The 6,580-nt window shown below is 47.5% G+C and overlaps 1 protein-coding gene across 2 annotated transcripts in view; it reads right to left on the bottom strand.

Moving 5' to 3' along the window:
* TJAP1 (tight junction associated protein 1) overlaps positions 1-5,074 on the bottom strand; it is a 24,557-nt gene extending 19,483 nt beyond the window's left edge. The window contains exons 1-2 of one of the 2 annotated variants that reach the window (XM_007458264.1): positions 4,970-5,074; positions 4,364-4,507 (exon numbers count right to left, since the gene is read on the bottom strand). The gene's annotated coding sequence lies outside the window, so the exon portion shown is untranslated. The remainder of the gene's footprint in view (positions 1-4,363; positions 4,508-4,969) is intronic. The other variant, XM_007458265.1, reaches the window with a different exon arrangement.
* Positions 5,075-6,580: the final 1,506 nt, after the last annotated feature.

Genomic DNA, 6,580 nt, shown 5'->3' with positions numbered 1-6,580 from the left:
GGAAAGAGACAGACAGGTAAACAGAGGACTCACCACACAACATGGTAAGTGCCAGGACACAGGTTCAAAGTGCTGTGGGGACCAAGAGGAAGAAAGGAAAGCAGAGAAGTCTTCTCATCGGAGGAGACAGAGAAGCTGGGTCTCAGGGGATGAGCAGAGCTTCAGAGACAGAGGTGAGCATTATGGAGAGTGAAGTGCACAAGCAAGGGGAAAAAAAGTAAGCGATGTCTAGAAAACATTCAGGAGCAGTAGGAAACTCAGGAGCAAGGAAATACAGGACAAATGAAGCAGAGTGGCAGCAACTCAGGCCAGAGGGTTGAATTTGGGCCAGAGTGCTTTTTGCATACCACGTTAAAGAGTGTGGACTTTATCCCAAACAAGGGAGAAACCATGGCCTTTCCAAAGGAAGAGACATTGGTTTTTTGTTGTGGTTTTTTTTTTTGCAGTACGCGGGCCTCTCACTGTCGTGGCCTCTCCCGTTGCGGAGCACAGGCTCCAGACGCACAGGCTTAGCAGCCATGGCTCACGGACCCAGCCGCTCCGTGGCATGTGGGATCTTCCCAGACCAGGGCATGAACCTATGTCCCCTGCATCAGCAGGCAGACTCTCAACCACTGCGCCACCAGGGAAGCCACAGAGACATTGGGTTTTTTTTCTAGGAAAATAATTTTTAGAGCAGCAGGGTAGAGTAGGGAGAGACTGCCCACATTTCATTCATCTGTATGCACCACAGCATTATAAAGCACCTCTTATGTGCCCTGCACTATCCTAAATGCTAGAATACAATAGTAAGACAGTATCTGTTCTCAAGGCACTTAGAGTCTTGTGAGAGTCAGACAAGTAAACAGGCAATTACAATGCAGCCTAAGTGCCAAAATAGAAGTAAGCACAGAAGGACAGTAACGGGCGGTGGGATCCCAAAGGAAGTGACATTTAAACTGAGACCACAAGAGCAATAAGGAAGGTAAAGGGAGTCTGGAATGTCTGCATTCCAGACAGCACGACCAGCTTGTGCAAAGGCCCAGAAGCTACAGAGAATGAGATAAATTTAGAGAGCTGTTAAGAGGCTGAATCCAGGTGAAGAAATGAAGGCCCAGTTTACCCACAGGTCCTCGGCACTCAAAATATGGTGGTGAGAAGGAGGTGAAGGGATTCGATTCAAAGATAATACGTGAATATGGGGTGTTATGAGAAGAAACTGATTTAGACAACAACAAAAAGAAAATGCTAAAGGGGGAGAATCGGCTCAAAATCTATCAGCCTTCACCCTGAAGTTCAATCATTTGCTGAAATGTGACCTGAATCTAGAAAGTCTGAGGACTTCTACCAAAACACAAAGGTGTACTCTACGGAGAAAACACGTTTCAGCATGCTGACCGAAGCACGAGTCAAGATAAAGCACATTATCCTGAGATACGTGGCTCCTCTGTTGATGGAGGAGGGGAGCAGAGACTCACAGATGCTGTCTAACTCTCAAAATCACACATGCCACAACAGACAGAAAAGTTCATCACAGGGCTGCGTCAGAATTCCCAGGGCAAACCCTAGGTCCTGAGCCCCCGACACCAGGCGCGTGCCTACCCTGATGGGGTAGGAATGGAGAGTCATTTACTGAAGAAAAAGATGGACCCCGAGGGTGTGTTAAATAGACAGGACATGACTCAGAAGGAGGGGAAGAGTAAGTCATAAATACAGGGCAAAGGAAAGCCAGTCAATCAATCCTTGGGTACACCTCTGCCCCAAGGCTGCACACGGGTCTCCCGCCTGTTAAAAGGAAAGAGACCTGGGCTCAGCAACAGGGCCTTCCTCAACAACATCAGCTTCAGCAGAAGCACATTTGTTTTCCATTCTCCTCTCACGTTAGAGGGAGGGAGCTGTTTAAAATGCCACGTTTCTCCCCCTGTGTAGTTTGCTACGTTTTATTTTTAAAAGAAAGACGCATCCAGACCATCTGTGAGTTTAACACCATGGCTACTTCTACTGCCTGCGTCAGTAATCACAGTCAGACTGAGGCTTATATTTACATCTACATTAACTAACACGCACACCCACACCTTTAACGCATGCTAAGAATGGATCCCAATGTAACTCTGTCTGCTCACCCAACCCAGCCCAAGGTTTTCCAAAGCACAGTCACCAAGTTGAGTCACAAAGAGAGAGTCCAGATTTGGCTAACATGGCACAGGGCGCTCCCTCACCAATCCCTGCATCAGTTATTATCTCTGAGAGGAAGGAGAGAGCTGAGATGAAGAGCTCAGCTCCTAAAACATTTTTTAAACAAACAAAAACTATTTTACTACAATATGGGTATACATCTAACCATCATTACCAGCAAACGAGATACACATTGCCAGTGGGCATATTTAAAAGTTAATTTCATACCAAATGCAAAAAAAAAAGGCTCAACTGCTGAAGCCAGATTGCCTGGGTTCAAATCCCAGCTCTGCCACTTACTAGCTAGGTGACATTGAGCAAATTACTTAACCACTCTGCACCTCTATTTACTCATCTGTAAGATGGGGATACTAACAGTATTAAATTACTTAATACAGGTAAGGCACTTACAATAGTGCCAAGCACAAAGAATGTGCCCAATAAGCACTATTATTATTATTATCACTCAACTGCAAATTAGAAAATTCTGCAGCCTCACAGCTTCAAACAGGAAATCACTGGCATTCAAACATCACTTTAAACAGCTTAACGAGGATATTCTCACTACACACAAAATCTATACTATCCAAAAGCTGTGCCTCTTCTCCTTAACATCAGGATAGCAGCTCAAACCAGTACGGGTCCTCCACAGAGAGACACCAAGTTCAATCATGAAGCAGAAACTAGTGCTGAGATCTGACTAGTATAATGACAACAAATACATATTGCGTGTCAGGCACTGTTCTAAATACTGACTTACTTGACCCTCACACAACCCTATGAGATAGGTAATCTTACCATCCCCATTTGATTGATAAGAAAGCTGAGGCATAGTGAGCTGTGCAATTTCTAAAGGTCACAGAGCTACAAATGGCAAAGTGCAGATTTGAATAGGCAATCTGGCTCCAGAGTCAGTGCTCTTAATCTCTATGTGCGCTCACCACACTGTCCTTGCTGATCGCAATTTCCTAGGGACATCCACAAATTGTTCAGAGAAAGAGAAGTTTCTCAACCTTCTAGAAACGAAGTCACAGCTAAATAACACCAGTTCTTCAGATACTTGAAGGTACTGAAGCTAGCCTAGTGACAGTGATTCGGATTGGTCTGCCTGGAGTAAGCCTTTTGCAGGCAGGGATGGGGTGGGAGTGGGGAGCAGGAGATGGTTAGTGCAGAGTCCTAGATCAAACCAGACTTGCCAGTCCAATCATGGAGCAGATGATGGCCCTGAAACAGGCTCCAGTACAAAGCATGCTCCCAACTCTGGCTTGGGCATAAGCACAGGGCATCAAAGGAAGTGAGGACCATACTCACAGCACTCTGTAGCTCCAGACCCCTTCTCTTTTCTCCAACCCTAAGTCCACTATCTCTCAAGCCATGCTTAGTTTTGCTAATGAAACTGATTTTTTTTTTTAAGTGGTTTGATGGGAAGAATATAAAGGAAGAGAAGAAAACTACCAGAAGAGAAAGGGGCAAGTTTTACAATCCTTTCCTTCCATCACCACACTGGTCCAGGTTGTAAAGCAGCTCTCCAAAATCAGGTGTCTCAGGGACAGAATGATGTGAAAAATGTTCGCAGAGCTTTATCCCACTCAGCTTGACCTCTTACCATAAACTGACCTGGGTTTCTCCTCCCTAATCCCAACCTGCCTCCCGCCCTCCTCTGACCCCACCTACCCACCAAATCCACACCCCCAAAGAACATTAACCACCCCTTCTTACCAAAAGAAACGATCAAAAGAGACAGACATGCTGCAAGAGTGAATTCAGGAACTGGTGACAGCAGGTACCTAAATGGTCAGTGAACACCACCAGAAATTTGTTTTCTTATGACTCCCCACCATCTGTCACCCACAAATCTCCACTTCCGGCAGGATACCAAACTGAAGATGTGATGGGGAGATCAAAGAAAATACAGTGAGCATGAATGCACTGCTTGTGACAGGGAGTTCAAATACTTTCAGCCTGACCTCTACGCTCTTGCCCACGTTCGCCTGCACAGGTGAAGGCATACACAGCTCAATTCTACACCCAACTCTCAAAACTCAGCGTGAGATCTAAGGAGAACATTAACTTAGGGACCACAGGCAAAGGGCAGCCTCTATCGAATAGTGCCCTTCTCAGATTAAATAATTTTCAGCATCACTTGTAGCCCATGCATCCTGCTCCGCTCCCAGGGAGCATGCCAGCCTGTCACCGGAGGCCACCTTACCCGCTCTGGGGTTGAGCTGGGGCAAGTCGCTACCTCTTCTTCTTTCCAAGTATTGTGATTTCTTCCAGTCCCTGGGGCCCCTGAGTCTTCAGCTGAAACTGGGGCACATGCTGCTATAAGAACTGTGAAAAGGCTGATCTAAGTCTAGAAGATGGTCATTTGATTGGCTTTAGTTCCCTCTTTACCAAACCTGCCCAACATCCCTCAGGTCTGTCTTCCCCCCTTCCCTACTCTCCTTCTCCACGGAAAACACCCCTTTCCTCTCCCACCGCCCCGGTACGGTCGGGCCTCCGCCCCACACTCCAGGCTTTTTACTCTCCGCTAAGAAGTTCCGCTCCAGTTCGGGACTCTGCTTCTCCGGGGCTGCGTACCTACTTCTGGTTGCCCCGCCTCGGATCCCCTGCCCCAGGGCTACCACTGGAATCTAGGCCCCCTCCCCTCCATTCCTATCGCCTTTTTTTCTCTCCGCCTCCAACCTTCCACCACTCCATTTCCTCTTCTTAACCCCGGTGCTAGTCCTTCCTCCGCCCCAACTCCATGTTGGTGTCCCCATGATCCCCTACAAGTCTAAACTCCCGGCCCGACTACTCCAATCCCACAACAAACTTTCTGCCGCTGCCCACTCCCTTCAGACCGCCATCTTGCCGCAGGGCAGGCCGGGTAGTGGTCACGGCCGCGGGAATCCCCACGCACTAGGCGCCGTGCGTCATCGGGGGCGTGGTCACGGGGGGCGTGGCTTCCAACTGGGGACTAGTGGGGCGCCAGACAAGGTGGAAAGACGGGGAGCTCGTAAGAGCAGGCTTTGGTGGCCTGGCAGCAGAAGAAGGAAGGAGGTGTCAGGAGTAGGGCGATAGCGAGAAAAGTGGGGAAAGATTCTGGTATTCAAAAAACAAAACCAAAAATGACTGGGGGGAAACAGCACAAAAATATAATGAGGGAGTTGCAGCACTGGTTCCCCATCACCCAAAGGATAAAAGGCAGTTTCTTAACTTGCCACATGGAAATCTCTAAGACCCAGCTTCTTCGCCCCTTCATCAGCCTCATTTTCCCCCTCTCCCGGGGACTTCGTGTTCCCCATTGTCCTGTTTTCAGGCCATTAGGCCTGAAAACGTCCAAGCCCCCTCCTCCCCTTGCATTATGAATTCCTACTCCTCCTTCAGCCCTCAACTCAAATTATCACCTCCTCCAGGAAGCCTTTCCCAATATCCTAGATTGGATTTGGTGCTCCTTTTGCTGGGTATCTCTAGCCACTTGCACATAACTTCATTGTAGCTACCTGTGCTGTAATTATTTATTTACATGTTGTGTCTCTCACTAAACTGCTGCTCCTTCAGGGCAAAAACTACATCTGATTACATCTTCATATTCCCTAGCAGGTGCCTGGCACACAATAAATACTTAAGAAATAAATAGCATAGCATTCTGCCACTCACTAAGAATACTCCTGCCTCAGGGCTTTTAGGTTTGCTCTTCCCTGTGCCTGGGATGTGCTTCCTCCAGATATTTCCTCTCATTGTGTCTCTGCTCAAATGTTACCACCTCAGAGAAGCCTTCCCTGGCCAAACTATCTAAAACAACATCCCCAATCACTCTCCCTTACCCTGCTTTAATGTTTTCTTTCACAGCACTTATCACTGTCTGACATATTATATTTTTGTTTGTTTGTTGACCATCTCCCACTATAATGCAAACTCCAGAGCTCTGGGACTTTTTCTCATTCATTACTGTATCTAAAGCAATGCCTGGTATAGTAGGTACTCAATAAATGTTTATTGAATGAATAAATGGCATGGAGATAAGTGATAGAGGGATTTTGGAATGTAGTGATGGGGAGAAGAAATTGAAGATATTGTAAAATAGGGAAATGCATAAGTGGAAGGTACAGGTCCCTAAGGCCAGACTTGGCCATATCAAGAATGGGAACGAAGACAGAAGCCAGACGCAGCAAGGGAGGGAGGGAGTAGGATGAGGACCAGGTGGAACTCTGGAGCAGGGTCCTCAGGGAGCAGAGCTCTCCTGGGAAAGCCCCAGTTCAGGTAGAGGAAATGGGATGGGCAGGAGGCTGAGGAGTTTACTCAGATCTAAAGACGAAATCCACCCCGAGGCCAGGCCTCTTTTGGCCAGATGGTTCTGGAGGAGCCTCAGCATCTGTTCCTCTGTAAATTATCCAGTGCTCCCTCCTGCCTGTCTTCTCTGGTGACAGCCGGAACAATTGTC

Source organism: Lipotes vexillifer, unplaced genomic scaffold, assembly GCF_000442215.2.
Source record: "Lipotes vexillifer unplaced genomic scaffold, Lipotes_vexillifer_v1.1 scaffold4, whole genome shotgun sequence".
Classification (NCBI taxonomy): Eukaryota; Metazoa; Chordata; class Mammalia; order Artiodactyla; family Lipotidae; genus Lipotes; species Lipotes vexillifer.
This window is presented reverse-complemented; position numbering and strand designations above follow the sequence as displayed.